The sequence below is a fragment of the Lepidochelys kempii genome, chromosome 3 (assembly GCF_965140265.1).
Source record: "Lepidochelys kempii isolate rLepKem1 chromosome 3, rLepKem1.hap2, whole genome shotgun sequence".
NCBI lineage: Eukaryota > Metazoa > Chordata > Testudines > Cheloniidae > Lepidochelys > Lepidochelys kempii.
The window spans coordinates 163371495-163395457 of record NC_133258.1 but is presented as its reverse complement, the minus strand read 5'-3'; the positions used below and the strand labels follow the sequence as shown (position 1 = coordinate 163395457).

General features: G+C 39.5%; 1 protein-coding gene across 8 annotated transcripts in view; it reads right to left on the bottom strand.

The window, feature by feature from the left end:
- Positions 1 to 23963, bottom strand: part of ESRRG (estrogen related receptor gamma) — a 486133-nt gene that overhangs the window by 423264 nt on the left and 38906 nt on the right. The window contains exon 1 of one of the 8 annotated variants that reach the window (XM_073338906.1): positions 22926 to 22946. The exons of the other annotated variants lie outside the window; for them this stretch is intronic. The gene's annotated coding sequence lies outside the window, so the exon portion shown is untranslated. Of the gene's footprint in view, positions 1 to 22925; positions 22947 to 23963 lie in introns of those variants that run through there. 8 annotated transcript variants of the gene reach the window in all.

Here is a 23963-nt window from a genome sequence, read left to right as displayed (position 1 = left end):
ATTCACACTCTCTGTCTCGGAAAACATAAGAAAGGTTGCTCATCTTGCAGAATGTGAGTCCCCGGAAAAGTTACCGCTTAAACGCACACAGTCCATTCATCCAAAAATGAGGAGCCTTCATATGAGAGTCTAGGTCAGATTGAAGGGGAAGTTGATGGGATGGCGTTGCAACTCTTGCCTCTCAGTCACCTATTTTCCTCTTTATCTTGCAAATCTAAGAGATCTTGCCAGTCATTTTAATTGTAATCATTCTAGGTTCGTAATCTGAAAAAACTCCTACAGTTTTCATGTTTGGGTTTGTTTCAAAAAAAAAAAAAAAAAAAAAAAAAGAGACCATACTGGCTAGGTGGATTTTTCCATACTTGCATAGTTCTTGCTTTCTGAGCCTCCCTTAACCTTTTGGGAACATTTCTACATATTAACACTTAGTAAAGTGGGCATAGAGCTGACACAAGCAAACAAAAATAGAGGGAAACTGATAACACTGGCATGAAGCAAGATTTCTGTTCATCATCCATTCGGAAGGTGGTTTCTTTTCTCCCATTGAACGGAGGAACCCTCAATAATGTCTACAGTCAACAATGAATCATAAGCAGTGATTTCTAGAATGTCAGTTATTTCTAATTCTTATCAGCTCAGACCGTGACCACATTAAGGGTTGCAATCATGTTTGAAGCTATTTTCAAACACGTTCACAGCCTAATATGGTTGTAACATGATTTGCATCTTCACTTGTTAAGAAACTATTCTGTATGCTTCCTAAGGGTCATCTCTGTAGCACAGTTTTGACTAGTATGATTTAAAAAAACAAAATCCTGTCTAACGCTGACAGGGAAGCCTAATTAAAACTATGTCATCTAAAAGCATGTTGGAAAACAGTTGTCAAGCACATTATGTCGTAAGAGTGCAAGAATAAACAAAAATAATACTTTAGGCTTCTACAGTGTCCTCTAGGCCAGGATCTCAAAGTGCTTTAGAAACACTAAGTAATTAAGCCTCACAGCACCACTGGGAGGTGAGAATTATCACCCCCATTTTACATATATGGATCTAGAGATACAGAAAGGCGAAGTAACTTCTTTGACCACATTCACCTCGCTTTTGCGGTGCTAAACATAAACACATAAGCTCAGCACAGGATCTGGGCCACTCATACGGCACAGCACAGGAGGTGGGAGGAAAGGAAAGTTGCTTTATGGCACCTTTGCCCCTTCCAGATTCAATGCTCCTTCAAGGGCTAATGTGGCTCCCAGGATAGGTGCTTCCCCAGAGCTAATAATGGGTTGCACAGCAGCTAGGAATAACTACTGCGGAAAGCAGCCAATAGGGCTATTTATGCTGCCACTGCCCCACCCCATATTAGGGGTATTTTCTGAGAGTTCCTTCTGCCCCCTTTCGCAGCATAAAAGGCCCTTGGGGAGACATAACCTGCCCCATTTTTTTTTTTTGAAAATTCACCAGCAACATTATTAAATCTAAATACAGTAGCTAGCATCCAGGTGTAATGGGTATAAGGACAAGAATGAAGAGTCAAAGGATTATTGTCACACTATGCCATGCTACGCTCATAGTTCTAATGCCAATGTAAGTGATTCAATAAACATTAAAGTGTTGTGTTCTTGATTATTTTATACCGCCCTCAGTATGCAAAATACCATTTTTGTTCTTTAGAAAGACAAAATGGTTGTCAATGAGCCCAGTGTGAAATTCACCCGAGTGCAGAAATGCCTCATAAGGAGATACATGCCACTGAAGCCCCACTCAAGATCTTAGGGTATCATTGCTTTGCATGCTCAACTACAGCTATTCATTTCTAATGTTCAGCTTCTTGTAGTAGGGTCTCTTACAACTGTTTCCGAATCCATTACTGAAATACTGTATCCAAGGAAGTAATATGTTTACATTATGGATAAATAGAGAAAAACATAAAAATCCTCCTCTCCAGTGCAGAATAGAGCTGCTAAAATTAGTCATTGGACTTTGTCCTTTAAATCTAGCCACTGACCAACCATCCTTTTGAGCTCAAAGCAGTAAAAAGCTCCTTTAAAAAATATTTGATGTCAGTTCAGCGTGTAGAATCCCACTCAAAACATCAGTGTGTGTGTTTTTCTTAAAGCAGCAACTTTTGCTCTAGTGTCAAGCAACTGTACAAGCACAGAGAACTGAAATGCTCTTTCACCCCCTGCTAGAGGTGACAAGTGAGTCCTTCTAAAATTGCAGGCACAAGCTCCCAGTGCAGGTGTTTGTAAACAAGTTTGGAAATATTTCTAATTATAAGCCATCAGAACTAAAATTAGAAGTCCAATCTGTTAGCTTTAAAAAAAGAACTTCCAAAAGGGTTCATCAAGTGAGAGCAGTCAGTGGGGTTTAATTTAGTGGTAAGAGTAGAACTCCTGTGACACAGAGTGATGTGCTGCTCTCCCTCAGACTTTCCACTCTAGAATGACTTCTCTTTTTATTTGCTCGTGAAGAAAGTCACTCTCATGTTATGATGCTGTACACTTTGACATGGGATATTAATAATACATCCATTATTCATGGCCTCATTTCTCCCATATATTCTGTTAAAAATGTTAAAAATATACGCTCGTAAGTTCTGAATTTCTCTTTGGCCTGTTCAGAATCAAAACTCAACTTGATGCTGAAGGCAATGTTTCTTGGCACCCCTAAAAAACAAACAGAACTATTTATGAAGCATTCACTACTGAATCTGACCACCCATTGGGAGACACAGATGACTTGAGGGATCCTCATATTTGTGGATATGGAGCTCTCAGTTAATCCCACAAGACAGATTCGCGGTAAAATTTTTGGTAAATTGTGAAGAGAGGTATTCTGTCTGAGTGGTACAATTAATCTATGGCGTGGAAGGCTCACAAAAGGCCTTCCAAGCCACTGTATCGTACCTTGGGGCTGGCCCTGCATAACTCACACGGGCATGGAACCAGGGAGGGGTCATGCAATTCGAAATTCATGTGGGCTTGGTGGCCCCAACACACTGAGTAAGTAGCATAGAGGGCCTGTGACCACCACTCCAGCCCATTGTCTGGAAATGCAGCTGCAAGAGGCTTTGCATCTTAGGGTATGTCTACATGGGGATAAAAGACCTGTGGGGCTACAAATTTCTGTGTAGCCATTCAGGCTCAGGCTAGAGACCAAGCTCTGGGTCCCTGAATGTCTACACAGCAATATTTCAGCCAGGTACCCAAGCCACACGAGCCCAAGTCAGGTGAGCAGGGCCTGCTGTGAGTTTTTCATCCCCGTGGAGCCATACCCAAAGATGCATATCAGATGGAGGCTGATCCTGTAGTCCTTGTGTAACCCACACACCTCCTGAATGGGACAGAACACCACACCTAATGGTACCAAGACCACTTAAAGAGAGAGAGATTAATGAGTTTGCTCTTCAGCCTTAGCTACCAGTCAATTGGCTTTTAGCTCAAGCTGCAGAGGCTCATGCACTAAGCTCCAGACGTCCCCGGTTTGATCCTGCCCGCTGATGACTGGGGTCTGTCAGTGTTACACTTGCACAGCTGTGACTGAGCCCAGCGTGTGTCATGAGAGAGCTGGCCAGGTGAAAAGCTGGATTTTATCTCTGAGCTTTCTCATCCAAATCAGGGGGATAATTATTTTTAGTAAAAAGATACATGTTGGTCCTTTCCATTTTCACATGGTTTCTTTAAATAAGTTAAATGTCAATAACTTTTAAAGCATTATAATCACTTCCTCCAAATGAGTCTATGCTGGTAATTCCTTAGTAACATGAGTAGACCCTAAGAGATTACCTGTATGAGTAAGAGATGGAGGATTGGGCCCTATGACTTCAATGCAGGGGTTACAGTAACAGGGAGCGGGGTGAGGACAGCTCACCCACCTCTGATCAAAGCAGAGGGAAGCTGCCTCTCCTCCCCCTGGCTTGGAGAAGCAGTGCTTCCCCACAGCTCCCCCTCCTTGGCTGGTGCATTGAGAGCTCCCCCTCCCCTTTCAGTATAGTCTGTGTTAAAGACCACTTCATTGGAAGTGAGTAAAGACAGCAGGTTTGAGCCCTAGGTCAGTGGGACAGGCTTGCTGCTGGAAAGGAACAGCAAAATGGCACCTCTAAAGAATCACTCAGAGTTATGAAGTTATTATGCCATTAAGCGATATTTCTAAAAAGAGGTTTTTAAATTCAGCTATAGATACAGTGTCTGAGCGTGTGTATATCATGTATGATAATGTAATATATATTCTTGGTTAGTAATCCCATTGTCATTTAATTCAAAATCAGTATGAAAACTGCTAATCTCTACAAGCACACCTGCTTTCTGAAATAGCAGTGGAGTTTCAGCATGTTCCCTTACTGTGTTCAGCTGGAAAAATATTATTTTAAACGAGCATGTGTTGGAGCTATGTTTGCAAATGTAAAAAAGGCCAAGGTTTTCTTTGTGTATATACATATTTTAATTAAAAATATATGTATGTATTTAGGAGATTTGGCATCAAAGACTAGATCAGCAAGGGCAATTAACCCATTAGAGTTTTTTTTTTTTAAATATCTTAGATAAAAGAAAAATAGTCACATAGGAAAGGCTGACATTTAAATTAAATATCTGAGTACTAAAGAAATCTTGGCTTGAGACTTATTTCAAATGTACTCTGTATGTTCAAAACGAGAGCATGAAAGCAGCACAAAATGCATATATCTGACTGCTACAAATAGCTGAAAGAGACCACAGAAGAAAGCCTACTGGGTTACAAAGGTAAAGTATAAGCCATTAACTGCTAATTAGAAGCATCAGAAGCAAACTTTGCTGCAATAAGAGCTGTCCCTTAAGTAGATGTTTCTGTAACCATTTAAAGGCACAGGGTTTCTCCAGTTGCTGAGAATGGAGCTTGGATGGTTTCATCATAAAGGCCATGTGAAAAGAGACTGTGGCACTTGGCCATGTTACCCAGCTGTTTTCTAAATATGATGACAGGTGCCATTTTTTCCATTTGATCGTGGAACGTAATACGTCTTCAAACAAATTTTCCCCAAGTAGACTGGTGCAGTTACATTTCAGAGATTCAACTACAAGAATGTTCCCCTACCCTCCAGAAAAATATTACACAGTGTTTCTTTTGACAAATACTTATCTTAATTTTTAAGAGTCAGATTTTGGGGGTAGGGGGTGGGCCAAGTATTTAAACTGTTACAAGGGGGAAAATTAGAATTTGGAGATAGGATTTTAAAAAAATGATCTAAGGTAAAAGGTGAATGGATTTCAGCATTCACAAATAGGATAGGTTTCAGAGTAACAGCCGTGTTAGTCTGTATTCGCAAAAAGAAAAGGAGTACTTGTGGCACCTTAGAGACTAACAAATTTATTTGAGCATGAGCTTTCGTGAGCTACGAAAGCTTATGCTCAAATAAATTGGTTAATCTCTAAGGTGCCACAAGTACTCCTTTTCTTTTTGCGAATAGGATAGATCACAGACTTGTAATATCTAAAAAAAAAAAAAAAAAAAAAAGGGTCCTCTTCCTCTCAGCCCCATACCTCTTGAGGGATTGAAAGCAGAATGTTTTAACCTGGGGCCTTCCCCTTTTCTTTATTTGATTAAATGGCCAGAGTAGACTTATGTCATGACTTAAGGAGGCCCTGCCTGCCAAAAGGCCTGTGGGCTTGGTCAGGAAAAGTGACTCTGAAAGAGTTGGGGTGGCTTTGCCACAATGCATAGCACTAAGAAGCCAAAAAACAGAAGGTCTCAGCTAAGGACACAAGAGAGACAAAAGAGAAAATGCCTGTGGTAGAAGGATGGCAAACTCAGAAAGATTCAAGTCGAGCCCAGAACAATGCAATCCCCTAGCAGCAGCAAGCACTGGAGGATGGGAGGTTAAGAGCCTACAAACTTAATTTGAAGATGCAGAAAAATAGCAGGTGAAGGATTAAGGAGCAGTCCTCTGCCCTCCTCCAGCAAAGGAATGATACAACTAGCTTTAGATGAGGTATGGTAAGTCCAAGCTTCAGGCTGCTCCTCAATAGCAGGGACAGCAGTATGGCTAATACAGGATCAATGAAATTCAGAGTAAGATTTGGGGAAGACTAGACCAGCTGACCTGATACTTCGGAAAGATGAGGAGGGACCAGTCAGCAAATGATGGAAGGGAGCTACAGTGGGACAGGAAGTAATGAGTTTATGCTCTTCCTCAGACCTATACGCATGAGAAGTAATAACAAATGAGGATAAGGAACTGGCTAAAGAGATTAAGGGTGGTAAAACAGAGTAATTTTCTGAAACTATACCACCAGAAACATATACGACAGATATGGGGAAATTATATTTAAGATTTAAACACCTTAAATGTTAATTAATTCTCACAATGTCCTTGTGAGATAGGTAGATAAATATTATTATCCCCATTCTACAAATACAGAAACAAACCCCCAAAGACCCAAAGCCACAGCAGGAATCAGTGTCAAAGACAGGATGAGAAACTCAGTAGTCATCAAGCTCAGGCCACAAAGTGTTCCAAAGACATGTATATGTACCATGCAAGAGATCAACATCGAGGGCAATCCCACCAGGGGAGTAGACTACATGTTCCTTTTCAACAATATGACATAGGTAACCTATTCTCAAAATAACCCTAACTCCCTAAGAATTCCTCCCCACCTCCTAAAAAAGCCCTGCTCCATACTTCGCCCACCCACACCCAACAATCCTCCAGGTTCACTCCCAGACTCTTTCCAAGCAATTACTTCCCTCTCCCTCAGCCACTGTTACCCCTGACTCCCGCAAGCCTTTGCACTGTTTCTGAGGGGTGTGGGAAATACATTTCTGTATTGTAGTTTAAATAATTATTACTCAAAGTTCTGTATTAATATGCCTAGTAAGGAATCCATTTGTCAAAAAAAACATTTCCTGAATCTTTTTTGTTGTTTATTATTACAGACATACTTGCAGTCAAATATTTTGAAATAAATTTCCAAAATAATTGAAACCAGTGTGATTATGTTCTGTTATTTTGACAAAAAAATATGCAGAATTTTGCAGAACTTTAAAATATTGTGCACAGAATTTTTAAATTTTTGGTGCAGAATTCCCCCAAGAGTAACAAGAAGGTGGGAAGATATTATGTAGCTGCTGAGGGGAATCCTACATTGCACTAATGGCACTTCCATCAACATAGAAGGTAGGAGGCAGGCATGGTATGACTGAATTAAGGAATAAAACTTGATAGGGAAAAAAACCATGATCTTTCTGATAATGAGACTGGCAGATAATGTAGGTGTAAACAGACAAACCCAATGCTTATGCTTCTTCAGTAACTGCTAACAGCAGTTATTCCAACAGAGAAAATAAAGGATTATTTTAGAGGGAGCAATCCCATGTCATTAATGTTGTAGGCATAGAACAGGGTTCTGGGAAACCCGATACACCAGAGACAGAGAACGAGGAGCACAGTTTCAGTTGCCCTGTTGGATCAGGATACCTGTGAAGTCTTGTGCATAGTTAGTCCAACTTAGGGTTTCCAGGTGATGAATGAGAAAATACAGTATATGCAGCTCAACCATATATTCTTACTTATGCATGATACAGAGGAGGTAAAAGATCTAGGAGATACATGTAGGAGACTGGCACAAAAGATTCCCAAAAGCAGTGAACATAATCACCAATAGACAGCAGCTTTGATGTGAGCTGTCATTACCTGGGGAAGAGAGACCAGGGATAGTCTAGAGGCTTCTAGGATTTTTTTTTTCTTTCCTTCACTGTATATCTATCTAGAGGCAGTATTCCCTAGTGAATAGAGCAGTGAACTGCGAATCAGGAGATCTAGGTTCTGTTCCTGGATCTGCCACTGGCCTAGAGGGTCACCTTGGGAAAGTTATTCCCTGCTCTGTGCCTCAGTTTTGCTATATGTAAAATGGGAATAAAGATACTGACCTCCTTTGTAAAGTGCTTAGCAATCTACTGATGTCAAGTATAAGAGCTATATTGTTATTATATAGGTTGTACCACTCCATTACCCTAGTTTCCTGGAAAAATCCTGCACATTATTCAAGTATCTGGAGAAGATCAAGAATTCTGATGTTACTTTTAAGGCCAACGTGTGGCTGAGGTACAGTGTGCAATTTAGGTGGAGGATGGGACAGACTGGGATGGAATAGAGAAAGACAGCATTGTACAAAATGCTTTCATCAGCAAACAGAGAACAGATTCCTTGCCCCAAATAATGCAGCAGGTGCTCCAGAAGGCTGTTTACTAACAGTTTGATTGTGAGTGGTACAGAAACTGCAAATTTAGGCATGAATGCTCCAGGCCATTAGCAGGTGCTTCAAGCAGTCATCCAAATCAAAGCAAGACAGTGGAAAAAGCCAAGGGTTGAAATTCCAGTGAGGGCAGATAAAATGTTTTCCTGGTTGTTGAAATAGGCTGACAAGTTTAAAAAAAAAAGAAAAAACAACACACCACACACACACACAAATTGCTGTGTAAAGGTTTTGTGGAAGGTTTAACCCATCCTACTCAGGTCCCAAGATGAAATGTTGGCAAGGAAGCTGAGATCAGCAGTTATATGTCCTCAGGTGGCTAGAGGCAAGATAGAAAAGAACTGGCATGTGGGGAGAATAGTGGGTCTGTTTGATAACGCTCCACTTGAGCGTATGAGGGTTTCCCCTGTGGGTACTGTCCCGAAGAAAGCTTCAGGCAAGTTTACGCTGATTCATCACTTGTCACATCCAGAAGGTGAGTCAGTTAATGATTACATCAACTCTCTTTTGAGTTCAGTTTCATTTGCATCTTTCCAATCAAGGAACTGCATGCTTTTGCAGTCAAACACCCCCATCAAGACAAGGGCCCATATGGAATCTGCTTTTCAAATTGTTGCTGGAATACTTGTATGGTTTTAGTTGTCAGGATTGCACTGACGATCTAAGTTTACAAAACTACATTTTTTGGATAAAAACAGACTCCTGGACTGTAATATTTTGAAGCACCTTCAATAGCCACGTCTTTTATCAGAGTACTGTATACAACTCTGGATCTTGAATTTGGATTAGTTTCTGGAGGGCCCAGTAGACACCATCACATCAGAAAGTGAAGTAGAAGACACTGGTGAAGAAGCTAATGAATTTGGAGTAAAAGAATAAAAACAGATGGTCCAGGGCCAGCACAGACACTAGGGTCTTGAGTTCTTTCTTGGAAAATGAATTCTCACCTCCCCATGGGTAAATTCAGCGGACTGACTTCAACCTGCCAGAACACCATTGACTTCAGTTGTGTTACACTAGGGATGAGCTTGGACCAGTGAGTTCAAGCAGTTGCTGGTGCAGGTTATAACAGCCAATACATTTTACTTTAAAGCATGTGGTCATTTGAACTTCATTGGTAACGTCCTGCAGATTGAGATTTTTGTCAGCTGCTGGGGGCTAGCTGGCTCGACAGCAGGAGGGAAACAATGCCTTTCATCAGAGTAACACAAGTCAATATACAGGAAGATATTTCCATCTGCTCTGTGCTTCTGGAGATGTGATACCATGCTACATTTTCAAAAAGAAAAGGAGTACTTGTGGCACCTTAGAGACTAACCAATCTGACAAAATGTGCCTGAATTCTGCTGCTTCTGCAAGTATCCCTTCATATCCCATATGTAAGGGAGATCCTCGTGGAAGTCACAGAAGCCCCAACCATATGTTTCACAAGCTACTGTTACTTTCCAACACAGGGCATTGTAGAAGCTAATAAAAATCTACCAGTGAACTTCTGTGAGGATACTTCAGGAGGAAGAAACGTTGCTGTTTATTTCAGGCATCCATAGTGTGCGGAGGCCTGGCTACTGTTTTCAGAAGAGCATATCTGAAGCACGTTATGTTCCTTATTGTTTAGAGGGGCAAATTTGGCCACCCACTGTAATCACCTGAGGAATCTGTTGTACCTGATAACTTGTGGCCACACACTAGACTAGGACTTAACCAATTAGCAGGGTGTCCCATCCTGTTTCTGTATTAGCCACGTGTCCCCACACATTGCCGCAGCCTACTCCCAGGGCCTTTCATGGTCTGCAGGCAGCAAATCGGGTGAGCCAAAAGGAAAGGTTCCACCTGGCTGAGCCAGCAGGAGCTATATTAAGCTTGTCTCAGCTGGAGGTCATTCTGCATATTTTGAAGGGTGCTCTTTCAGTAGCTGTTCAAGCAATCCACAGTCAGAAACTAAGGACGTGATTTTCAGAAGTACAGAACACCCAGAACACTGACCACCTTTGAAACCTGTCCCTAAGTATCGAAGGTTTTATATTCTGAAGTGTTTATGCCTGCATATTTCTTTCAGGGCCAAACAGGTTCTTAGTGTTGCTAAGCCAATTGCTTAGTCTCTCATTTCCACTGCTCTTGATTGAGATGGTCTGCTGCTGAGCTCGCAGCAAAGATGAACTTGTCTAATTCCAGATTTCTTTTAGATGCTTTGTGGCCAAGGGGCTTTGCTATGGAAATTGGTGGCTGCCAGCATCTGTTAGGCATGTAGTTAGGAGGCGTTAACATATTTCCTTCAAGAAAGAAAAAAGGTGAGGGAAAATACATGGTCAATCCCAATGGAATACTCTTGTGCTTAGTGTCACTTTATGAGCAAGGCCTGGACTATTCCTCAGCAGCTGTGAGACTGCCAGCAGTAAAATTCTTTACAAAGCTTGGCGGCATATGGAATATATTGCTTGCCTCTTACTACAGAAGAAAAAAAAAATCACTGGAGAATTGAGATAGGAAAAGGAAGCAGATGCCTGATAAAGAAAGAATCCATCATGCATCAAGTGCTTATGGACTTTCTGGAAACTCTGGACAAGGGTATTTTCAAGACTGATTTCTTGTCAAATAGCATTTTGGAGGAGCTACTTGTCCACTGATATGGACTGCCTCCTTCAAAAATGAGTAGCTGAAATCATGCAATTGTAGGATAATATAACATTCAATGACTCGGTAGCCTACACATTCACTATTCCTAAGCAATTCTAAAAAAGAGAATGGTCCTTGTCTGCAAGTCAGAACTAGAACAATATCCAGTCCTTATATTTAATGTTATAGGAGAGGATCTTTTTTCCATACATGTTCTGACCCAGCAGATTTTGGCACAATACTGGTTCCTCAAGTGCACAGCTGGACTTGCCAAAGAGAGGATTAAGCAAAAACAGGTGGCATTCTGGTGAATTTATACAGTGTTAAACCACAAATGGAGGCGCAGAATAGGAACAAGGTCAGGCAGTTATTTCTGTGTTTAGGTTCTCTCTGCAGCAGATACCCAACAGGCAAGGAAGCAGAAATAGTTTTGTGGGCATCTGTTTGAGTCCTGGGTGCAACAGAAAAGTAGTTTTCAAAATTATGGTGCACAGCTAGAGAAAACCAAGCTATAGGAAAAGGGGGAATGATGGGGAAGCAATTATTACACACACTGCTTTCTAACTCTATCTTCTGACATGATGGCTGACATTTAAGGAAGGAATGAGAAGAAAAATATGACTACTAGGAAGGTGTTTGAAAAAACTGCATTGACCAACAACGACATATTGTGGGAAACAAGGAGATAGGTGAGGTGCATAAGGTTCACACAGAAGAGAAATCTATGCAGAAAGATTGTGTTGTGAGCTTTCCAGGGAGCCGGTAATTTCTTACAATACACTGCACATATTATTCCTTCCAGATCGTGATCAGCTCTCAGGGATCTTAGCTTGTATTTATAGAACTCCTTGGAGATTATGCTTTCCAATGCCATGTGGGGTGACACAGTAAGGAATTGCTGGTCAGATCTGTGGTAGATGGAATTTAGGTGCTATCCATTGGTTTTCTGACACCTCCATGAAGTTCTGTCTGTTTGCCACTGAAGTAGCCTTGATCTGGAAAAGGGACTGGGATGGATCTTTTCAAGTACACAGGAGTAGTCCCAGGCAAATGAATACTAAGGGGGAAGAGTGTTTGTTCCTGTCACATCTGCATAGTGATATTGGAAGGGACTGGAGTTATTTCAGAGGTATTTGAAATAAATACTATTTGTTCATGTTAATGATGATCTATTACAATATGCTTGTTATTTATGTAACTTCACTCTATGTAAATAAATGCCATGTCCCTTAACTTTCAGTAGCACTGGCATGAGCAAGAAAAAGGAGGCCAAAGGAAAATGCCAGTGCTAAAGCACAAAGGGCTTTCTTAGTAGTCTCTTCTCAGACAAAGCACAAACCAGAAAATAAATAAATAAAACCAATAAAGCCAACTGTCTAACGGAGCAGGCTTAACCATACTTAACTGTTTTATAACACTTTTCATCCAGAGATCTCAAAGCGCTTTACAAAAGATAGAGCCAGGAATGGAGCCACAACTCTCAGTCTTTTGTCCCATCCACTGGACCACACTACTTCCTTTAGGTGTATGCACATCTTAACTGGCAAGGGGAGATGCACATGTGCACCAAAGGGCAATATTTTGCCTCATAAATTTACAATTGATTGCTTGCTTTTATTAACTTGTTGTTCCAAATATCTTGTGCTTAAATTAATAGATCACAATGCACTTATTTTATTCCATGTAACATTGCATATATAGGCAATATAGCACATAGGACATGATCTTCCTTTCAGTTACACAAGAGTGAGAGGATAATCAGGCCTATAAATTTGATTTACTTTCATCATCCCAAAGACTTTTCAAATCTCTTATATACAGAAGAAAATAGAATTTCCCTGACCATCAACACAAAATAAAAATTCCTGCAATATCATAGAGGTTTTATTAAAAATAGGGAAAGGTCAGTACTTCCCCCCTCCCAAAGAAATAGCCAAAGCTTGTAGGAATTATTACAATACAATAGTTTCTTTATGAAATTCAATCCGACAAAAAAAACAAACAAACCCACAACAAATAAAAACCTGGATAAACTGAAAGTTTCACTTTCAGTTTAGCTGAGGCTTTTCTTAAGAACTGTCAGGCACTAGATTTAGTACAGAACATATAAGTAAAACATGCCTTATCAACTGCATCTTCAGATCAGAAAATTACTGACTTGATCATTGGACAAGTTCTGGTCTCAGATACACCTGCGGAAATCTGGAGTAGGTCCACTAACGGCAATGGATTTACTCCAGATTTACACCACTGTAACTGAGATCAGAATTTGTCCTGTGTCTCTGGATTTTGAGTCTTTGTTGAATAACAAAATTCAGTATTAAGTATACATGGGCAACTGACACAATAGAGATAACCAAAATATAATCTTTTTGTACATACAAAAAAAAATACATATCCAGCCTCTGTGTCTGTGTTTGTAACCAAGGCATAGTTGTACTGAGGGGGGGGGGGGGAATCTAGATTTTACCGGTGGCTCTCTCTGGTTAGAAGTATTGGCAACTGAATTCACTGAATTAAAGGGAAACTTGTAGCGCCTCTTTTAGTTAATGCTTTTCACTTTTCCACAATGGGTAATCTAGCACTGGAATTAAGAGCCTTCCTAAAATGGATTCCCCTTGTGTATGAATTCATTTCATTTGCTTTATTCTTATATTACTCCATTTTTATTTACACAGAACATTTTGGCTTTTTTTAGCATGTTGTCATGATCTTCTCTCTTTCCTCATCTACCTGCCAACCTCAGAGGATCAGTATTAAAATAACCATATTTAAAAAAACAGTACCTTCCTATGTAACAGACCTTACAGACGGGGAAAGGATATAAAGCGGAGAGGTTCCCCACAGTCTCTACCTATTAAAGCCCACAGCTTACCAACAGCCTTACAGCAGGCCACATTTCAGTGACAGAGAACAGGGCACTTCATTCAATTTTGCTGGGATGAGTGGTGTTGGTAATGCTCCCTCTTTACATTTCAGATCTCACCATTTGCAGAAAAGTCCACAACATTCAGTTGCTCAAAAGCATACTACAGCATTATATAATGATCAGAGGCATTCTTTCATGGAGAAACAAAACTGGCTCCAAAACACAATTCAGTGAAGAAATGAAGGATGGTGGGGGTGGGAAAGACAGCTTTTACTTAGGTGCTCAGTTAACAATGGATTAAAAAGAAAATGAATTCTTATCAGTCTCAGTTAAGAATCATTTAAATCCATCCTATCCGGCTGCATGCTACCTTCCTTAAAATATTTTCTGCCATTACCAAAAAAGGAATAAGTTTCCTTTCATCAAATGGATTAAGGGGAGGGGGGAAAGTCCTTGAAAAAAGTAATGGAGGTAAGCAGAAGGAAGGATTCAGTAAACTGCCAACCAAACAGAAGCACTCTGCTATCTCCCACTGTGAAGTAATAGTATCTGGGCTATAGATATGTTTGTCAAACATATCTATAGCCCAGATAATTACGTTAGTGCAGCAAACTATCTCCACACTTTGAAGTGTTCATGCAGTTGGTATACTAACCTTTCCTTCACCTAGTAAGTTAAGCTCACCATCTCCTCACACATATTTGCAGGCTTCTGACCTATACTCCATCCTCATTAGCACATCATTTATGGTAGCTAACCATGCTGGAACTGATATTCAAGGTTTTGTTATAAATAAAAGTGATTAAAAAGGGAGCCTAAATACAGCCTTATATCAGTGAGAAATACTTTGTATGTCTATAACACCTTTCGCCCAAGACGCCCAAAGCACTTTACAAACACTAATTAAACTGCACAATACTCCTACAAGGTAGATATTTATTATTATTATCATCATCATCCCTACTTATAGATCTATTTTATTATTAGTGTCCAAAAGTCTTAACTCCCTGTCTGCTGATCGTTAGAACTAAAACACATTCTCTCCTTGTTAGTCAAAGCAAATACTTTTAATAGTTAATAAAATCGCTGCAGATATCTCAATTGCTATGCAGAAATCACATAATGTGATGGGCAAGATTATAAAATAGAAGGATCTAAAGACCGTCTATGACATGGGTAAAGCATGCAGCTCTTCCCAAGTGAATTCTTTTCAGCTGTCTGAAGCAGAATTGCATCTGCTATTGTGAGAAAGACTATCCCACCCCTTGGTAAGTCTGGAGTACCCCTTACTGCTAATATATGCTTTCTTTTGCTGCTAAGAACATTTATTTCTAGTGAGATTTTTAAACGCCTTGATATCTTCCATTTCAGTTTTGGTAACGACCTAAGTATCTGATGCTAGACCAGCTTGGAATAGTCAAATCTAAGACCTGCTAAATTTATAGTATACCTCTCCCACAATGGGGCTGCACCTTTTGGGATTAATGGGGCTGAAAAATCCTAATGTAGACAAGGCCATAAAGGACAATGTGAGAAAGTCTGCACTGCAAATCTCCTTGTAATACCTGTCCTGTGGGAAACAGAGGCTTTTATTCTCCAGGGACACCAGACAGACATCTTTCGTGAGCACTTTAAAACATTCCCTTGATAAAATTAACAGAAAAACCTCTTGCTGCTTTTTGTTTGTTGCCATACTGTGCCTTTGTCTTTTTTTTTAAAACCAGTTCTTAATTATATTTATAGTCCCCAGTGTTTCAATCTATCGGGTAATAACTGGCCCTCTGCAGTTAAATTAGACCTTATTTAAGTAGGACAAAATGTCTTGCCTGTGGTTTGTATTTGTATTCCACCAGGAGTCTGAAACCATGAAACAACCAATAAAAAAATATATCTGAAAAGAGTCAAACAACAGACTTTCCCTCTTACCTTGTAAACTTCAGCAGGTTCTAAAGCCACTTTCAAAGAGAGAAAGTAAGAACTACAGGTCTCAGAAACATGCCTTGACAATAAGACCTCTTGCTTTTGCCAGGGATTTAGCCAGCCTTAGAAACAGCATTTTACCTGCAGTGAAGTGAAACACCAATCCTGACAGGTAACCAAGGAGCCCACACTACAGAGAGCTGCTTTTAAACACAGCTATGGTGAGCAAAGGAGACCAAACTTCCTCACACATGCAAACTCAAGATTTAATTTTCTGCAAGATTACCCACAATAATTACAAGTTTCTGTAATTTATCCTTAAAAGCTTGTGACTATAGGATCCATAGGAATTGATCTTTTATCTTTTACCTCTATGCATATCATGTTTAATACAGTTTACCAGTTTAACACGGAGAATATTTTCCATTAATTTCTAGAGTTACTAAACTGAACCTTAACTAAAATTAAGTTGACTATTAAAAGCTCAATGAGTAACCCAATGAACAGAGGTGCTGTCTATAGGGTTTAGCAAACATGCCGCACTAAGTGTTCTGGCAGTTACCAAGACAGAGCATCTGCTGACCAGCATGCGTTTTCTGTTGGCTACATACATTAACCATACATACGTTAACCATTAGTTTGACATTCTAAAAGCAGTGACCAGATTTCTGCTGCTCTTGGCCTGCAATTGTTTTTTTTAATGCAACCTATATCACTCCATCTAATTTGTGCCACTGAATGTAGAATTTTAACATCTTCAGGGAAAACCAGAAATAGACTTTCTGCAGCAAAAGTCTAAACATATTTGGCTGATTACAGCCTGTATTTCACAAACAAAAGGGGTGATCTGGAAAATCCATTCTGAAAATGAGCATCACATACAACACACCACCACTGACGGACTTTACAAGATAGTGTGTCCTTGAAATGCTGTAGTTAGTTCCATTCAAATAACCAAACTGAAATATTTCTTTTGACTCGTGTATCAGTTTGCATAGTCTTACAATACCAAAATTAACTCACTAGAGTTCATATATGCTCTTTTGTAAAGAGGAGTTTATTGAATTGAAATCTACAGGCCAGTTTACGTTACATATGCTACCACTTAAACTTACCTGATCTACGTATAACACAGTTGTTCTAGAAATACGTGTGTAACACAACCAGAAGTCACCAGCTATTAGAGACCATCTTACAAATTTTGTTTAACTAAATGTATAGGCAGTTAAATTTTGGTAGAAACGGCGTTTTACTTGTGATGCAATTCTTTTTAGGAGCTGCTATTACAGGTAAAGTTTGTTCACTACCTGAGAATCTCTCTAGCAAGAATTTTGTAAAATTGCAAGCTCTTAGGTGCAAAGACTATCTGTTTGCAGTGGTGCTAGGACTAGGGATGCTGAGGCTGCTGCCACACTCCCTGACTTAAAGTAGTAATAACCAACACATGGTTTCCATCAGCAGCATCCCACTATACAAATTGTTCCAGCACCCCTGTCTGTTTGCATAACTTCTAGGCCAGCGGGCACTACCCTAGTACAAATAATAAATAATAATAGAATAATTTCTTAGGTTCAGAGTTCTCGCTCACAGGATTATACCCATGGAAGTAAACAATAACACTGTATGGCCATGTCTACACTACTGGTAGATCAGCACTGCTGCAATCAATGCAGCGGAGGTCAATTTAGTGGGTCTAATGAAGACCCACTAAATCAATGGCAGAGCACTCTCCAGAACAAGAAGAATAAGGTACGTCAATGGGAGAGCATCTCCCATCGATGCAGCGCAGTGTAGACACCGCAGTAAGTCGACCTAAGCTACATCGACTCCAGATACGTTATTCACGTAACTGGAGTCGCATAACTTAGGTCGACTTACTGCACTAGTGTAGACAAGGCCACAGCTATAAGAAGTTCTGGAAGTGTAGATGCAACCTAAGGAAAAAAAATATCTACTCAGTTCAGCTACTTAAGATGAACTAGAAAAGCAGGAGCCTTCATGAGGAGAGGGAAAAGTTCATTTCTCAGGGTCGCCTGAAATCCAGAGATGAGGAGGGAAAAGGCTGTTACCTGTTAATCTGGACTGGAGAGAAAAGTAAAAGACATTTATAAAAATGTGGATAAAAAATGTCAGTTGAAAGAAAGAACTGAAGCCATATTACAATAGGTTCGATAAATATGACCCCACAAAAGCTATAACATGTATAATAATATAGAAGGTCCAAATGAACTCATAGAGCAGTATGTGACAGAGGTAAAGCTATTGGCTAAAGACAGTTTAAGGAGACACCAGTTTGGGACAGGACAGTGTCTGGGCCTATTTGAACAAAAATACATGAAAGTCTGATGATAACTCAAGACACTGAGCTGGATTTAAATAAAATAGTAGATATTGCTAGAACACATGAAATAGCACAAGTAGAGCTAAAAATCAGTGCTGGCATAGGATCACCCTCTCAGCTACTTCTGAGCCATTGTTTCATTTTGCCTTCACAAAACACCACTCCAAGCCAAGTCATCATCCAGCTACGGCTCTGAAAAAGCTTAAGGCCAAGATCTTCAAAGGCGACTAGCGATTTGGGTCCCCAACTTGAGACCCCTTAAAGGGGACTGATTCTCAGAAAGCGCTAAGCACCACCCATCCTCAGAAAAATCAGGCCCCTTTAAAGGGGTCTCAAGTTCAGCCCCTGATAAGAGAGGTGCCCAAAAATCACTAGTCACTTTTGAAATTCTTAGCATAAGACTAAACAGGTCCAACAGCCCAGTTTTAACTACAAAACACTAAATCCTTATCAGGAAAGAGAAAGCGTGTGCATGCAGAATCCTGATGACCAGTCTAGCACTGTTTGTCTATGCCAGTTTATCATCTGGTACAGACAAACAATGGAAGAATATTTCAGCATAATCAAACACGTGCTCAAGTCAGAAGAAGTTAATTTTAATCCAGCTGGTTCTGATTATTACTCTGTTTCTAGACCACAAGACAATTTTATTGTCCTGCAGAACATAACACCTTTGATGACCCCAGAAAAGAAGTAAATTTGAAAAGCAAAAAGAAATTAAAAAAAAAAGACAACTGAAATCATTATGGGCCCAATTCATTGCCCACTGAAGTCAACAGGAGCCTTCCACTGACTTCAGTTGGATAAGGCCTGTGTTATCCATACAAGTTGTGCTGTAAAACCACATTAGAAATTGAATCTACAAATACTGTATTGTTATAAATACTGTTAATATTTGAAACATGTAGGAATTTAAATAGCAATGTTCTGAAATATTTGATGACTAGATATTTGGTGATGGCTGCTTAGTGGTCCATATGAAATGAATTTGTGGCTTCAGGCCAGTCCCTGGTAGTCAGGCGCCCACTTAAAAGTCACCAACACATTTTTTACCCTTTTTGGCAGCCTCCACAGAACAAGCCAAGTACTGAGTGAGCTTGGATATTGAATCACTCTCTCATCCCTCCAGGTGGTACTTCCAAATCTATCTTGACTCAGTTTGCGGAAGCTTACACTAACATGACCAGGAACGTATAGTTATCAGGACTGTCCATCTGGTATTTTCACAAGCAAAAAAATCAAAAACAAACATTCCTCAAGTGCTAACATGTTGGTACCCTAGACACTGAAAAGTAGCAAAAGTTCAGTTAAAATAAAAAACCAGCTGGACTACCCATCCCAACAGATTTGTTTCTTTTTTTTAATTGCAGATCAGCTGTAGGGATGGTTACAAGATGCAAGGCTGCCATCAACTATGTTATTAATACTTAATGGTAATCATTGATTACTTTCAGTGTGTACTAAAATGTGCTCTATCTTGTGTTCTACGATTAAAAAAAAAGAAAAGAAAAGAAAAAACTTGTGTGCCCTGAATCTTCACTAAGTGTTATGTGTCTGCGTCTCAGTTTCAAGTATGCAAAGAGGTTTTCTGGTAACTTCGGCTCAAAATAGACTTCTCTTTCTGTGTAGGTTCTTTTTGGTGCCCATCACTATAGTCTATGAATCCTGGACCAGTGACAGGAAAACTTTCCAATTCTGCCTGTTGGAAAAAGTGCTTTGTCATCCCATTCTCTAACTTCTCAAAATTTTAGGTCATAAATCTAATATCTTCTTCAAAGTACATCAGATAGAGAAAAACTGATGTCACCGTCAGTAAAGATACCCACTTGAAACAAAGGAAGGAGGTCACTTGCCCCATGTTTACAGGGTCCCTGAAGCCATACTGCACATGTTTGATCCTGAATTCTTTGTTATCTTCTAGGCGGAGACCTCTTTGATACATTCAAAAGATCACTGTTTCTGCCAGGCCCAATAATATGAATGTATTTCCTGTTTTTTTGTTCAATAATTAACACGCGTTAGGGGGGAGGCAGTACTGTTTTATAATTTATTTGGATAATAGTCTTGATTCTTCTCTGAACATTTTAATTTAATTCTAGATCTCTGTCAGTCTGTGCATGAAAAGTTGTATTGTATCTTCACTCTTAAATCACCCCTTTTTTTGGGGGGGGAGTTATGTTAGGGCCTGATTTGCACATTTTTAAAATACTATTTTGTCTCAAAAATCATATTTTCCCCCCTCTTTTCTGTGCGCTACTGAAATCTTAACACTTACACAATTCAAACAATGACAAAGGTCTTTGTTGTATTTGACAGATTTTTCTGACATACCTATCTAATCAGAGAGCTCTCCTTTTACTTGCCTTTCAAATGCACTTCTTTTCAATAGAAGTCGGACTAACAGGGCCTATATGTAGTGAAAAGAAAAGGAGTACTTGTGGCACCTTAGAGACTAACCAATTTATTTGAGCATGAGCTTTCGTGAGCTACAGCTCACTTCATCGGATGCATACCGTGGAAACTGCAGCATATGTAGTGAGTGGCCTGTTATTGTTACATGTGGGCTAAATCCTACTCTCCTTACGCACACAAGGAGTCCCACTGATGTCAGTGGGACTACTCAAAAGAGTAAAGCAAACAGGATTTGTCCCTTTATCTAGCTATATACTTTTTAATTGTAACCCTGTGCGCCTGACATATGCTGGTCAATTCTAACAGGGTGATGATAAATAATACAAAACACTTCCTGGCTGAAATCTCCATATATTGTCATTACTGATATGACACAGCTGTGTGTGACACTTTACAGTCATAGAAATAAGTCAAGTTCCCTGCTTAAGGAGCTTACAGTTGCATTCATCCAGATAACATTATGACATAAGTACAAGAAACCACAGAGAGTTGATAGAGGGGTGACAAAAACAATAGAAGAGGGTTAAAGTTCTTACGGAAGGGTTTTTTGGGATGTGAGAATTGTGGACTTAGTTTTACAATCATTGGAGTTGTTATCTGACAAAGTTCTTGGGTATTTTTGTTTGGTTTTATTATTATGTTCTGTTTTACAAACTCTACATGGTTAGCACAGGCGTGGCAAAGGGAAGCACCCTAGATTAATGGAGGATAATAGTTGAATGTTGTAGGCTTTGAGGAAGGGGGAAATGATCATACAGACACACATATGTCTACATATACACACATGGAAAGGGATTTGGTTATGGTTAGAATTTGTGAGTGATGAGGCACATGACAGTCAGGAGTCAGGAAAGGTTTGGTGGGATGGAAAATCTTGAGATAAGACACACACTGCTCACACGATCTGCATGTGCCTATCATCATGCAGTATTATACTAGCTGACACCATTGGTTTAATCAATTCTCCAAAAGACAGAGGCTATAAATTAAGATTAGGGATTGGGAAATGGTGAATGAGAAATGAAAGTCATAACACTTAAAACCTCCACGATAGATATAACCTATTATCCTTCTTGTCAAAATACCAAAACTTCTATTTTGCAATTTAATTTAAGCATTAATTGACTGTTTCTTTAAATTACAAAGATCTTTTGTATAGTAACTTACCCACTAAGGGCCTGATCCTACAAATACTTATGCATACCCTTAATTGTAAGCATGAGTAGTCACACTGATTTTTAGTTTAATGGGACTACTCACAGGAGTTAACCATGTGCATAGGTGTTTTCAGGATCATGGCCTAAGTCATAATATGAAATTAAACAGAAACATTTCCTGAGAGTGTTTTTTCCCCTTCAGTGGATCTAGTGCAACAGTGGGGCTGGTGGAGATATACAGTTTAAATTGAACCTGAAAAATTGAAATACTTTCCCTTTAATACTGAATACAAGCTGATACGGTGTCACATGACCTTTACCGTAATTTCTATTAAAATCATTTCATGTCTGGTTGATTCTGCTATCCTGGCTCATTTGTATTGTTTACAACAAGTCATTGCACCCGGCAGTTAGTGGTGGCTGAATCCATGGTTACCAGTTTTTACATTCACTAGTTAAATGGAATGCAGCTCTTCTGTGAGTTTCATGGAGAAAGCTCTTAAGAAACCACAATCCAGCTATCAATCAGGCTAACCTGGGAGAAATTAATCTTATAAACATAAGTATTGTTGCATATTAAAAATTTATAGAAAGGGAGTTCAAGGCTTTTATTAGTTGTAGTTGCAAGAGTGAAGGTGTTGAGATCTGACTTAGTGCATGGGAGACTTAGGTTCTGTGGTCTACATCTGACATTCATCCATGTTGTGCCTTCTCTAGCTTTCAAGGCTAATAAAACTATCCTTTTTTAAGCTTTTAAATCTTGAGCACTTATTTTACCAGGCATGTGCCTGGAATATAAATAATGCTTAAACACAGGTCTAACCACACTGCAGTCCCAGCAAAGTAACTTGAACAGACACAGACAAGATAGCAAAAAACAGAATAGACAGCACTGAGTAGAATTCAATTAAGACAAAACAACAGTGGAATGTTCTTTACTAGTAAATTAAGCCAGCAAACTAATATGTTTTATTGCTCTTAAGGACTACGTGAACTAATTCTACTTGTCCTGTTATTTACTGTTCCTTGTGGGGTGCGGTTGAAAAAACAAACAAACAAAAACTTATTTACAAGATGGAGACGACACACATTTATAATGCCTAATACTATAAGAAAAGTTCTCTACTGTTTGCTGGCTACAATAATTGTCCCACAAGATACAGGAGAGCAACAAACAGTTAAATCAAACATATTACTAGCTCATCTACTGCAAAGTCACTGTATCAGAAGCCCGAATTGATTTGTTTCCTCAGAACGAATTGAAAAAGAATGTAACATAACGTCTGGAAAAAAAATCCCTACTGCACTGCTAATCGGATATTGTATAATGGTTGATTGCAGCTTTGCACTGTGCTATTGTTGCCTAAATCATACATACTTACAGGTTCTGGGTTCTTCCAAGAGTTTGGTGCAGTTTCAAGGACAAATGTCTTAAGGAAGTCTTTCTACTGTGCAGCAATGATCCTAGCTCTGATCTGATTACATGAGCAAAATGCTAAATCGGACAATAGAAAGGAAACTTCCTGTGTAAAGAAGAAATCTTGGAAAGTCTCAGGGTTAAAAAGGCTGCTTAAATGTGCTGGTTGATTTGCTCCCTAGTTGTGTATACACAGTAGCAGCTGATCTCTGTTTGCAGCCCTGCAGAAAGAACCCTTTACTGAAAACCAATGGCATCACATTTCACTGGAGCTAGTGCCAAGCTCTGGGGAGCAAAGCAACCCTGGACAACTTCACACAATTAAAATAAGTGGGTTTGCTGCATGTCCAGGAGGACTTTTAAAATTGTGTATTTACTGTGTCACTTTTGCTAACAATGAGCTGAAATCCTGCAGTCCTTAATCATTCCTGATACAAGCAAAACTCCCATTCATTTCAATGGGGTTTTGTCAAGACTGAGTAAGGAGTGTAGTATTTGTCCAAGTATGTTTTGCTTTGTCTGGATTGTGGTCTTTGCAGGTGATAAGGTGTTAGTTGTGCCCTAAGGCACTTTATGTGTTGGAACTGTTATAGCAGGGCTGTACATAACCTGTGTTTGTCCTAAATTCATTCTGACCCTGTCTTACATCAGTCACACTCTTTTCTTAGCTTTCTTTCAGATATAGAGCAAATGATTTGTTTTTTCTTCTTTCCCCACCAGTGTCCTATGTCAAACTTTCTGGGACAGTCTTACTAGAATAAAATCCTCCGATTCCAAAAACCGAAAACTTTGCAAGGATTCAGGAGCCTGTTTCAGAGCCAAACTGCAGAGCTGGTTACTATTTTTATAGCAGGCTTAACCAAAACTTCAGATCCAAACGCTCCATAACTTGGGGAAGGAGAAAGTTCAGAATCGTGATGTGGTGGGTCTCAATTTCTTAGTGATGTCCAAGTAAGCAAACAAACCCAGAAAAACAACATTTTGAAACAGTCCGCAGGAGCTA